The following is a 13146-nucleotide window of genomic DNA, read 5'->3' as shown; positions in this document are numbered from 1 at the left end:
TTTAATTTTATTTCATTGCTCCGATAATAACGAGCAGCCTGAGCAAATAGTTCGCTACTGCTTGTGATTTCTAAGTCCTCACAGATGTTTTTGTTTTTGGGTACCTGCCTTGTTTCCTCTAGCATAGAATATTTTGCGAATTCTTCTAACGTGAGATCATTTGCTACACCTACACCTACTGTACGATTTACGTACACTTTAGTAACGGGCGGGCAAACCCAATCAGAGCCAGTACTAGGTGAGCGACTTCTAGTAACTGGCTCTAATCTTAAAGATGGAACAGCCCATCTAAAACTTTATAACGAGTTACTTGCTCTGGACTAAAGTGGCGCTTACAAACATATAGCCTGTCAGAATCTGCTGGTTGCACGTTGCAAGCCAGGGCCCAACTATTTCGAGCCTCTCCGCGTCGAGGAAATTCGTACAACGTTAATCTTTTTATGTAAACTATTCTTAAGGTCAATCATTGTAAAAATAACCTATGGTTATATGTTTTGACTTAGTAATAATAAATAATAATAAATAAATAATATTTGCTTAAATTTAATCTAAAAACTCTTAGTTTTCCCTATTTCCCACTATTTATAGCACACTCTAGACTTCATAATCCGCATAAGCTGTTCAAATGCAAAGTTCAAAAACGGTTTGAGATAGAAAATTAATAAAAATAATTTTGCTTGATATTTTTCTGATTGGTTGTTTTGATTTTATTCAACAAGGCATAGTAACGGATGCCGGGTATTGTAATATTATGGTTATTAATAAAAAATTATTTTCTATGAAATATATGCACATACACATTCAAAGATAATTTAAATTTCTTAACTTCCTCCACTTTCCTGCCTCAAAACTCTAATGCTACCAGTTAGCAAACCTCACCCTCAATAAAACCTATCCACCCTAATATTATATCAAATGTATGCAATAAAACCTATCCACCCTAATATTATATCAAATGCATGCAATACATATGTAGGTATGTGTGTTTGATATTCTTGTAGGTTCGCTTTAGCGAAATATAAAAACACACATACCTACTTATGTATTGCGCAAAAACTTACCTAAACGAAGGGTGGGGATGGCACCCTTTTTCAAACATTGTCCCCCCACAACACATGCCTCAAAGTGTTTTACACACACAAATGAGTTGTGGGGTGGAAGATGTTCCGTCCTGGCAATATGCAAATTCTGCCTCCATTTGTCTGCTATTATGGGGTCCTGTGGGAAAGAAAATAATTTCACTTCACTGTTTTTTAAATAACACCCGCGCACACGACACGTTCTGCTCATTTTTAAATCGAAAAAGTTTAAAAAAATTCGGAAAATCGACAGCGTTTGAAAATTGCGCGACGTCAATCAAAAGTTTTTCTCAAACTAAAGTTCATTAGACTCTTTTGGTTTGACATGGAAATTTTGGCGCAAATTACGCAAAATCAATTCAAATTCAAAAATGAATTTTCATGCAAATAAAGAGACAAAAAGCACCTGTAACCTAACTTTGGCACAAAACGGAAAGTTTCCAAAAAAAAAGCTCTTAATTCTCAAAAGCTGTTAAATTTCTGCAGTTGAGCATATTTCTGTTAACGTTCTCTGAAAAATGTCGCTGTTGTGTACCACGCGCGCAAAACGAGTACCCCTGAAAAGTGCTGCCTTTTCAGTCATTGAGAATTCTCTATATTTAACGTTCTCTGCGTACTAGCTCCGTTATTTGTAAATTGTCTTCGTTCGGCATATTTTGTTGTTCTCGCTCTACTGTTTCGCTATATGCTTCTTTCATGTACTGCTTCTCCTTTTCGACTTTCTGCTTTACCTCTTCGTGCTGCTGCTTTCCCTCCTTGTTACTGCTGCTTCTGCTGTCGTTTTCGGTTTTCGCTAAATTTTTTGATGTGCCTTTAGAACGTATGTTGTATGTGCTACCGCTGCTTGCCATCAACGCTGTGCACTTTGCATGTGTTACGCGCCGCAACCACCGCTATGCTTATGTGTTATATATTTCGCTAGTTTCGCGCCGCAACTACTGTTATGTTTATGTGTTATATATTTCGCTATTTTCGCGCCGCAACTACTGTTATGTTTATGTGTTATATGTTTCGCTAGTTTCGCGCCGCAACTACTGTTATGTCTATATGTTATATATTTCGCTAGTTTCGCGCCGCAACTACTGTTATGTCTATATGTTATATACTTCGCTAGTTTCGCGCCGCAACTACTGTTATTTTTATGTGGACAACTTCAAGGGCACGATTCACACTTATCTCGTACATAGGGTATTTTTATGACCTTCTACTTAAAATCACATACGCCAATCAGTTGCCACACACACACAACACTTTATTTATGCACTTTTGCTAATTTACCGCAGATTTGTTCAGATTATGCACTTTTATTAATTTATCGCAACGTATTTTGTTCAATCAAATTTTAAATCACCCGAATTTATATATTAGATATATAATGGAAATCACACGCGTTTATTTGCGTTATCCCGGACGAGCCCCCATATGTAACAAATAATAGAGTTCGGTTCTTTTATAGTACAACTGCTTTGCGTAAGCCATAATTTATTTAATTATTTGTTATAGTAAGGTATGCAAAAGTAAAGAAGTTTAGATAACTTATTGAAATATGCTTGTAACTAATATAAGAGTTCGGTTCTCCACTGTACGACTGCTTCGCGGCGCGACGACTTACTGACTGCTACTTCACTACGCGGTTATTTTACCCGTTGCCTCTCTGCTGCTCTGCAACCACTGTTGCCACTGTTACATGTATATACATGCATATGCAAAAGAGAATTGTTTTAGCATTTGTTAGGTTGTTATTTACTCCGTATTAATTGCTTGTAAATATGATAAGGCGATGCTCGTGAGGCAGCTCATGGTTGCTGCATGCGTATGCACATATGTAGGCAACACTATATGAATTGAAGATGTAATTGAACTTTTGCAGAAACATTACAAACATAATATATGTACATATTGATATATATAATATAAGTACATACATATATACTACTGCGGGCAAAAAGTAATGTGAATTTATTTGTCAAACTTCGCGGGATTAAAATTTCGCTCTAGTTATTTTTTTCATGAGTTGGCAGCACTGTTAATAACATCTGGGCCAACTTTCATGTGAATGTCATTATCAGTAATATATTTACGCTTGTGTTTACCAAACGACCAAGAGTGCATTTTTCGATTTTTACAATGTCTGATTTGATTGAGCAGAGAAGTGCCATCAAATTTTGTTTGCGGAATGAAATTTCGGCTGCGGAAACGTTTAGCATGTTGCAGAAGGCATTTGGTGATTCGATCATGTCGCAGAAAAATGTTTATAAGTGGTACAAAAACTTCAAAGAGGGTCGAGAACGTGTTGATGACTTGGAGCGCTCCGGACGACCATCGACGTCAAAGATAACCAACACGTCAGTAAAGTGAAGGGGTTAGTGCTCAAAAATCGTCGGTTGACTGTTCAAGACCTTACTTCGGAATATTAGAAGGATCTGTGAAAACCATTTGGAAAGACCATTTGGGCCTACGAAAAGTCAAATCTCGTTTGGTACCGAAAACTCTCAATTTCTTGGAAAAAAGTCGTCGCGTTGATGTGTGTGAAACAATGCTTTCAGACTATCAGGACAAGCTCAAATGAATCATTACGGGAGATGAGACTTTGATTTATGCTTACGACCCTGAAACAACCGACCAATCAAGCGAATATCGTGCTAAAGGCGAGGCCAGACCGAAAAGAACACGTCAAAGTTATTCAAAAATAAAGGTCATGATAACAGTTTTTTTCGATTTTCGTGGTGAAGTGCACTATGAATTCCTTCCACCTGGCCAAACTGTTAATAAGGAATATTATTTGAGCGTTATGCGTCGTTTACGTGAAGCAATTCGTCTAAAAATACCAGAATTATGGGCCAACAACTCTTGGTTTTTGCATCACGATAATGCACCGTCTCACACTGCACTCGTTCTTCGTGACCACTTCGCCAAAAATTCCGCGCATATCGTTCCGCAACCACCGTATTCGCCTGATTTGGCTCCGTGTGACTTCTGGCTATTCTCACAACTCAAGAGACCACTCCGGGGAACGCGTTTCGAGTCGATTGAGGAGATAAAAGCTGAATCGAAGAAGGCGCTGATGGCTATACCAGAAATGGACTATTTGGCATGTTTCGGGGATTGGAAAAATCGTTGACATAAGTGTATATCATCGTGAGGGGATTATTTTGAAGGGGATGAAATTGATTTACAAGAATAAATAAAGATTTTTCATTTTACAACCAAATTCACCTTACTTTTTGCCCACAGAGTCTCAATATGCCAAAACACTTGTATGCTCTATGAATTCTCGTATAATAATACGTTCACATATACATTAATCACCTATAAATCCACCAAATTAATCTACCCGTTCACATATGTCAGATTACCTGCAAAATTGACAATCAGCTGTCAATACTACATTGAGAGGTTTTTCTTCAAAGAAATTATATTCGGTGTTTTTGGTTTCTTTAATTATTATTACCGATATGAAGAAAATACAAGGAGAAGGAATAGCTAATTTAATTGCGCACTTGGCTGCTAATAATAAACAGTTGGAGGAAATCCGTATGCGACGTTTACTGAGGTTGCAAAAAATTATGGCAGCAATGCGCATGGGATATTCTATATTAAGTTTTATAAAGAGTAATAAGAGGACAAAACGATTATGGACGCAAGCTTTTTTTGTAAAATTAATCCATAATTAATAATATTTAGCAAAAATTGTATTCGAATTATGTTTAGAGACTCGTTTTCTTTACCGGCATCGATTTCATTTAGTTTTTATTATGTTTCTCCTTACATTTGTAATAATATTTATCGATAAAAAAAACAGAAAAAACAGGGTTGTATGTCAAAAAGTATCGTTATTATCTAGGATTATTTTATAATCTCAGATTTTATGAGAGAAATTTTGTATGGGAAATCGCACTTTTTAATTACGGATTTTGAGTTAAGCGCGAACGTGAACGTATGTGAACATATTATAAAATTAATTTGAACTCACAAAATTATTAAACATTTTTATCAAATTTGTATAGTTTTAAATTTACTAAAACGCACACACCAAAATGTGAGGTCGTTTTATAATGTATTTTGTTTAAATTCTTCTTTTTAAATTAAAGCAACGATTACTACAGTTACTTTGATTTTAAATGTTGGCGCATATAATAATCAAATCTTTTGCATTGTGGGGAGGAGGAGGGATGTTCTTCGGCGCAATTGGCGCATTTAACACTTGAACAATCTGTTGGCCAAACATTTGACAAGATTGGCACCTCTGCGGGTTGGGAATATATTCACGTATTTTTACATTATATCAGGATATATATATTTTGCTTGGTAAGTTGGGGAAATATTTAGTATAATGTATATCGCTTTGAAAAAAAAGGATAAAAGGGGGGGATAGAGGGGTGTATCCCCATCTTAAAACTGAAAACCGAACCTGCCGGAGGCTTATAGTTTTTAAGTAATTTAATGTTAAAGTTCTCTAATTTAGCGAAAAGTTGGTGCTGCCATACACCTGACATAAAAACGAAGTTCGTATGCAGAGATGTTCAGTGGAAGGTTCATTGTAAAACTGCAGTATTTTTTGCTGAAATTTAAAATTGAGAAATATTTTTGAAAATAAAAACATACAACTCATCGAAACTTAAAAACAATGATACTAAGCGTATCACAAAAAATAATAAAGTAATTAAAAGCCAAAAATTACATTATATAAGTGTATTGTATTGCTTCGATCAGTTTCACAAACGGGTCCTCATGCATGGAATTTTTTTCGGCCGCGCTTCAAAAAAATAAGCCTCATCAGTCCAACTCCGGCCACGCAATCCACAGCATTTTTGCGTAGAACTCCTTTCCATGTTAAAACCATTGAACCCAAAATTAAAACGTCATATGCATGTATGTAGTAAGAAGGCACTATAACCATTAACACCAAACTCAAATCCTTAATTTTTTTTCATATTTTTGTTTTCATTTGCAGGTATAGGACTATGAGTAAGTTCGTGCGGTTTTACAACAGATGGCGTAACTTGATTATTATTCCATCGATCCACATTTCCAAACATTCATTGGAGAGCTACTGTCGTAAGGCACAAACGTCAGTATAAGTTTTTTATTTGAAGCGTAAACAACAATATTTTTACCACACTTGAAAATGTCGAATTTCGTGCCAAATAATGTGTTTTTGCGGGGAATTCTTCTTCATTATTTTAATATGAAGAAAAAAGCAGCCGAAAGTCATCGTATCTTGGTGGAAGTTTATGGTGAGCATGCTCTATCTGAGCGAACGTGCCAGAAGTGGTTTGCACGCTTTAAAAGTGGTGATTTTGGCTTGGAAGACGAAGAACGCGAGGGTGCGCCGCCAAAGTTCATGGATACCGAATTGGAGGAATTGCTCGATCAAGATCCGGCTCAAACGCAAGAAGAGGTTGCAAAAACTTTGGGAGTTGATCAATCAACCATTTCCAAACGTTTAAAAGCCATGGGAATGATCCGAAAGGTAGGCCATTGGGTGCCGTATGAATTGAAGCCAAGAGACGTTGAACGCCGTTTTATGGCATGCGAACAACTGCTTCAACGGCACAAAAGAAAGGGTTTTTTGCATCGAATTGTGACTGGCGATGAAAAGTGGGTCCATTACGACAATCCAAAACGTCGGGCAACGTATGGATACCCTGGCCATGCTTCAACATCGACGTCGGCGCAGAATATTCATGGCCTGAAGGTTATGCTGTGTATCTGGTGGGACCAGCTGGGTGTTGTGTATTATGAGCTACTGAAACCGAATGAAACGATTACGGGGGATGTCTACCGACGACAATTGATGCGTTTGAGCCGAGCACTGCGAGAAAAACGGCCGCAATACGCCGATAGACACGACAAAGTTATTTTGCAACATGACAATGCTCGGCCACATGTTGCACAAGTGGTCAAAACATACTTAGAAACGCTCAAATGGGATGTCCTACCCCACCCGCCGTATAGTCCAGACCTTGCGCCATCCGATTACTATCTCTTCCGATCGATGCAACATGGCCTGGCTGACCAGCACTTCCGTAATTACGATGAAGTCAAAAAATGGATCGATTCGTGGATTGCGGCAAAACCGACCGAATTTTTCACAAAGGGAATCCGTGAATTGCCAGAAAGATGGGAAAAAGTAGTAGTAAGCGATGGACAATATTTTGAATATTAAATTTGTAACCATTTTACGTCAATAAAGTTTCAAATTTCGAAAAAAAACCGCATGAACTTATTCATAGTCCATTAGTGAAGTTCCCGAGGGCATTTTGAAGGCAAATAATTACGAAATTATTATTTCCCGAATAATTTGGAGTTATAAAGAGTGTTCCTTAAAACCTCACTAACATCTCCACCAAGTTTCGTTAATAAAGACATAATAGTTTGCCAAAAATTGCACAATAGGCATTATTCTAAATTCCAGCCGTAAATTGTAAAGATCGAAAGTCAGCAGAACAACTCCTGTTGATTTGGTTACACCATCCACGGTGTAAACTGACACCAAATGATACAATTTGATCTCTTCAACGATTTCGTTTTCAGGAATATTATAGAGGCAGGGGCGAAAATTGTACCCTTCACATAGTTAAGCTGATCATGTAATTTGCAAGTAATTTGGCAAATACCTACTAGATTATTGGCCTTTATAAATCTTTCTGCTATTAACTTCGCAAGGAGTAGCGCAAGGAGTAAAACTATCGTCTGGACGTTGCAAGTGAAAGTCGGAGACTGAACCATAAGTTATTTGACAGTGTTTGATCTTAATCCTAAAATATTAAAAATAATACTAAAAAAAGAGGTGTTTAAAGAGAAAAGGGTTGGAGGAGAGGAAATAGTATGCTGTGAAGGGTAGATGTAGGAGGAGGAGAACAAAGAAACATTAAAAGGACCTATATACTATTATACCTGTAGTATGTACGTGCATATTAGCAATTTTGTGGTGAAAATTATGTGTGAGTTAAAGCGCAATGTACTTCGAATGTATTGATATAGAGCGTTCTAAGTAAGACAAGTACATATATTTCTTACTAAATAGGTTAAGTGATCGGGATGATTAAGTGAATTGAATTCATTAGGCAAGGTATTTGGGCTCACAAGAGTTAATGACCTTGTGAAGCAGCATCAGGCCTTTTACTTTTCGCCAAATTTTACACAAAATATTTTCAAGGGAGAAACTAGTATTAGGCAATGTTGTAGTAGAGGACATTAAGTTTACTACGACACAGACTATCACACAATCCACATCCAAGAGCAACCTGTTGTCACAGACCCATTTGCTGATGTGATCTAAGTCAGTGTTGAGATTATTAATACAACTATTTATGGATACAAAAAGGCAGCTGATATATAATATAATTGGACATCATCTGCGTATACATGAATGTCACAAAATTTTAACACACTTTGTAGTTAATAGAGGGCCGAGCATAGACCCTTGGGGAACACCTTTGGCTACGGGTAAATAGTTAGATATATTAGCATCGGGTAAATAGTTAGAATATATTAACACAAACAGCTTGTGAGCGATCACTGCGGTATGATTGTATTAAGTGTTGTTGAAGTGGTTGAGTATTTCCGCTGAAATAATCCTAATTAGTGACCATCCCCGTTTTACTACCACTCTCCTCGTGTGATGTCTTTTTTTTTGTTTCTTGTCAGATCCATTTAGTGAGGTTCAAGTATAGCAGCAAATTCTTTATCTCGATGTCTGAGATCTCATTAATTTGCTGTAGGAAAGGCTTACTGAAGGAGCGGAGTCGTGCCCTAACTAGCACTGGACATAAGTAGTGGAAAGGACTTTCCTTCACCCCTTCCGCTTGACAGCTTCTGCAAATAGGATTGAAGGGGAGGTAAGTCTGGCTGCATGATCCTCTAAATGAACTGTACGGATTGCAGTGATGCGTGAAATGTTTGGTCGAGAACATCCTAACAGGTGATTCGTTCTTTGGATTTTGTACCACGGCCATGTGTTTTTTGTTGTAGTACATGTAGTTAATTGCTTCCATCTTCTTTCGGCTAAATCATGATAGTGTGAAGCAGTGGATTTATTGGGTCCAGAGGGGTGGAGACTGCCACCGCCTATGCAAAGTCTTTTGTCGAATGTTTTTTTGCTAGCTCATCCGCTATCTCATTACCCCGTATGTTCTTCGTTGTTCGCTTTCTTTACCCTGTACTCTATGTTAGACCTCTAGCTAAGTTTAGGATCTAAGATGACACCTAAGTATTTTGCCTGTTGGGTTATGTTGGGTTAGCATAAGACTAACGCCGTTTAATATTGGGAGATTATAGTTTGGTATCTTGGTTCTCTTAGCGAATAGCATCAATTCCGTTTTGCTGGGTTGTACACTTAAACCACAGTCTGGAAACATTCCTGAAACCATAAGCACTATGTCATCCGCATACGCCACTGCTTTAATTCCCTTTCGGTTGAATTTCGTAAGGGTTTTGTTGACAACTAATAACCACAGCAAAAGAGAATAGACCCCTCCCTGAGGGGTTCCTACGTTTTACCGTGCCGCTGCCTACCTCAACGAGGATTATTCTAGTTTTAAGCATGTTCTATCCTTTCGTTGAGACCTTTTTTTCGTTTTTGTGGTGGGTGAGCAGAGTTTAAAATGCCTTCGCACTTACAGCGACCGTCGTCAACTGCGACGAATGGTTTAGCCACTAAAACAATTCCTCCTCCTATTCTGGGGACACTCCCTTCTCGGAACTACCGTGCATTACTTCGGGAAGGCCCAGAACGGTGTCCATTAAATGGACCAATACCACACTTCTGGGTCCACTATATTTGTAGCCAGCTTCATGCTATAGGCTCGTCTTCTAATGTCTCAGTGCAGTCATACTAGTGGTACGTGTGGCATCCTCTCGGGCTTCTCTCACATGAGCGTATGGATTTTATACGCCATCGAGGTTTCTTCTACATCTGCAGCAAAAAAGATTTTGCAGTAATATTATACCATCTTATGTCGTCGTGAGCACATTTCTCGACCGTCTGTTATTTGTCGTCAGTTCGTAAACAGTCCTCCTCCTCCATGTGATGCGCACATGTTATTGATTAACCTGTCTGGGCTCAGTTGTTCACCCAAGACTAACTCAAGCGTTCGGCGTTCTTCGTTGAAACGATGGCAGTAGAAGAACACGTGCTGCGCGCTTTCTATCGCTTTGTTGCAGCTTGGGCAGAACGAAGTGTCCCCCATGTGAAAACGATGGAGGTACTCCACGAAACATCCGTGACCGCTCAATATTTGGGTTAGATAGTAGTCTACGTCATCGTGCCTTCTGGTCACCCATTGGCCAAGTTTGGGGATAAGTCTATAGGTCCAACGACCGTTAACAGACGAGTCCCATCTGCTTTGCCATTTTTCTAACGAATGCAGACGTTCTGCAGCTTTCGCTTCAGTTGTCGGCTTTACTCCTTGTCTGTCATAAAGTTGTCCCATTTCCTGCACAAGTATATCTATTGTAAGAGTACCGTTAACTGCCGCTGTTTGGAACCCACAGTTGCTAAATATTGCTTAAAGCAGAGCCGTGCATCAATCATTACGCCTAGATACTTTATTGCCTCTTCCGTCAGTATTTCATGGCAACCTATTCGCAATTTCATGAACTCTTTTATTCTTTGCGCGCGCAGTTACGAGGACCGCTTCTGTTTTTGGTACGGCCAACTTTAGCCCCGCTGCAGAAAGTCCATAGTTGGACCCTAGATGCAGCATCATTACACATTTCCTGCAGGTAGTCTAGCTTTTTGTCCGTGATTACACTCGTTGAGACCTATGTCTGTGGCTAACATATTAAGAGCCTCAATTATGGATCTTGTGCTAACGTTGTTAAAAGTCCCCTCTATGTCGAGAAAAGCGACATTGAGTATTGTTTGTTTTCTATGCTCCTCTCAATCGTATTTACAACCTCATTAAGAGCTGTCTCTGTAGATTTACCTTTGAGGCAGGCATGTTGGGATGATGGAATTATTGTGTTTGTAATCTTCTCTAACAATCGCTCGAGAGCTTTAACACGTTCCCTGTCCACTGAGCCACATATGGTTCAGGAAACGTGCGCCTGATAAGCACTGATACTTTCCTGAGCCATATGTGTGTCAGAGGGTATATGAAACTTCTAAAGCAAATTATTCGACTGGACGTAACGGAACTGTACAGTGCTGGTACGATAATAAAGTAAAGAAAAATGCCGGGACATACGAAAACATATTTTTATTTTACGCAGAAATCACAAATTATTTTTAATTATTTCTTATTACGACACTCCCAGGCTTATCCAACTCAGCAATCTCGGGGTCACGCCCTATGTAAATATCATAATTCCAGACAAACCCCTCTTCTGTGCACAGTTTATAGATTTTCTAGCCGTATTTATGAGCTTTTGATGGGTTGTATTGACGGAAAGATATCCTGCCTCTAAACGGCATCATCGACTCGTCAATGACGATACATTCACCAGGTGCTAGCAAGCTCTTCCAGTTATTGATAACAAGGTCCAAAAGTGGTTTTATTTTGTATAGACGTTCGTTTTGATCCCTCGGAGCTTCATTATCAACAAAGTGTCAGCAACGTAATATTGACGCGAACCGATTATATGACATGTTTACGTTGTGTAATATTGAACTTGTCGGTCAATTTTGCATTTTTGTATAGGGACAGGGAGCGTGTTAAAAAATAGAAGCATCAGCTGATGGGTCTGAAATCTTTCGCTGAATTATAACCGCGTCTACCAGCTTTGGAGATAAAAATCACTTTAACCCTCCTACAGCTTTTTGGAATAGGCCCTAGCATAACACTTTTTTTGGAAAAGACCTCCAGCCACGGAATCGGCGTTTCTAGAAGTATCCCATCTGAACCGGCTGCTTTTTTATGTTTCAAAGTTTTTCATGGCGCATAGAATTCTATCTTGGGATACGATGTAGTTGATTGTATTGGATGACAAGTTGGACTTTTGAACACTGTTACTAATGTTCTCAGTATATTCCCTGTTACCTGGGAAATGTGTATTTATTAGATATTCTAATGTATCGGCCGAAGATTCTGTCAAATTGCCCTTATCTTTCCTCAAGAAAGAAGGACAGGAGAGTTATTTGGATATAAGCTTGCCTAGTCTGGCCGTACAAAATTTTATAAGAGCGTACAATTGTTGGCGTATGCCGATGATATTGACATCATCGGCCTTAACAACCGCGCTGTTAGTTCTGCCTTCTCCGAACTGGGTAAAGAGCCAAGCGAATGGGTCTGGTGGCGAACGAGAACAAAACGAAGTACCTCCTGTCTTCAAACAAACAGTGGGCGCACTAGCGTATCGGCACCCACATCACTGTTGACAGTTATAATTTCGAGTTTGTAAAAGACTTCGTATATTTAGGAACCATCATTAACACCTATAATATTGTCAGCCTAGAAATGCAACGTAGAATCTCTCTTGCCAACAAGTGCTACTTTGGACTAAGTAGGCAACTCAGCAGTAAAGTCTTCTCTCGACGAACAAATCTAACACTCTACAAGGCTCTCATCATGCCCGTCCTAACTTATGGTGCAGAAGCGTGGTCGATGACAACACCCAATGGAGCGACGCTTGGAGTGTTTGAGAAAAAAGATTCTGCGTAAGATTTTTGGACCGTTGCTTGTTGGCAACGCCAGAAATTGCGACGACATAGACATAGTGCTTTACGACGACATAGACATAGCGCAGCGAATAAAGATCCAGCGGCTACGTTGGCTGGGTCATGTCGTCCGAATGGTTACAAACGCTCTGGCTTTGAAAGTATTCGATACGGTACCAGCTGGTGGTAACAGAGCAAGAGAAAGGTCTCCTTTGCGTTGGAAAGATCAGGTGGAGAAGGACTTGACTTCACTTGGTGTGTCCAACTGGCGGCTTCTTTTCTTTTCTTGATTTGACGACCGTCCAGCCGGCATTTTGGTCTTTAATTGGTACCTGTACTGATTTTATCTGTTGAATCGCTGCCGTTGCAGACCTTTTTTTGCCAGAGGCGATAGTGCGTTGTCGACCGGATTGCCAGTTCCTTGCGTGCTAGGGTAACGAGTCCTCTGACTCCTTAGCTAGGATA

Source organism: Anastrepha ludens, chromosome X (genome assembly GCF_028408465.1).
Source record: "Anastrepha ludens isolate Willacy chromosome X, idAnaLude1.1, whole genome shotgun sequence".
NCBI classification, from domain to species: domain Eukaryota; kingdom Metazoa; phylum Arthropoda; class Insecta; order Diptera; family Tephritidae; genus Anastrepha; species Anastrepha ludens.
The sequence above is the reverse complement of the archived record's forward strand: the minus strand, read 5'-3'. Positions refer to the sequence as shown.